A 1111-nucleotide genomic window follows, 5' to 3' on the forward strand; every position below is an offset into this window, starting at 1 on the left:
ATTTTATATTATTAAGGGTTAATTACCAAAAATGTTCCCGAATTATTTAAATGCTGACAAAAATACACTCAAATTTTACTATCGACAAAAATGGCTTCAAATAATTTAAAAACACAACAACAATACCTACAGTAAATATATATTTTCAAAAAATACCTTAGAGATTGAATTTTGATGCAATTTTTTGCAAACATAATTATAAAAATAAGATATTATTATATATAAAAATTGATAATTTTTTGTTAAGTATATAGCTTTTTATAATTTTTTTGTTAACAACCAATAATACTTTTAAAAAATCACAAAATAATATATACTTTATAAAAAATTACCAAGTTTTAAAAATAATAATATCTTATTTTTAATCATGCTTACAAAAAATTGCATCAAAATTCAATTTCTAATGTATTTTTTGAGAAATATATATTTAATGTTAGTTTTTTGCAAGATTATTTAACATTAAATATGTATTTCTCAAAAAATACATTAGAGATTGAATTTTGATACAATTTTTTGTAAGAATGATTAAAAAAATAAGATATTATTACCTTTAAAATTTGGTGATTTTTCGTTGAGTATATATTTTTTTTGTATTTTTTTTGTTAACAACTAATAATATTTTTAAAAAATCACAAAAAATATATATTTAGAAAAAAATTACCAAATTTTAAGAATAATAATATCTCATTTTCTTAATTATTCTTATAAAAAATCACATCAAAACTCAATCTCTAAGGCATTTTTTGAAAATATATATTTACTATTGGATATTGTTGTTGTGTTTTTAAATGATTTAAAAATATTTTTGTCGATAGTAAAATTTGGGTGCAATTTTTGTCATCGTTTGAATAATTCGAGGGCGTTTTTGATGGTTAACCCTATTATTAATTTGACAAATCAAAATATATCATAAAAAAATTTTTTACCATTAAAATAAATTTTTTCCTTCAAAATTAATAAACTCCTTCTCCTTTTTCTTTATCTTTCTCTCTCATTCTCTATTTCTTTTTAAATTTTTATTTTACAAAAAATAAAATTAATAAAATAACATAATTTAAATAGATTTACAAAATTATAAAAAATATATTAAATTTATAATTGAAAATAATTC

This window comes from Arachis ipaensis, chromosome B07 (genome assembly GCF_000816755.2).
Source record: "Arachis ipaensis cultivar K30076 chromosome B07, Araip1.1, whole genome shotgun sequence".
Classification (NCBI taxonomy): domain Eukaryota; kingdom Viridiplantae; phylum Streptophyta; class Magnoliopsida; order Fabales; family Fabaceae; genus Arachis; species Arachis ipaensis.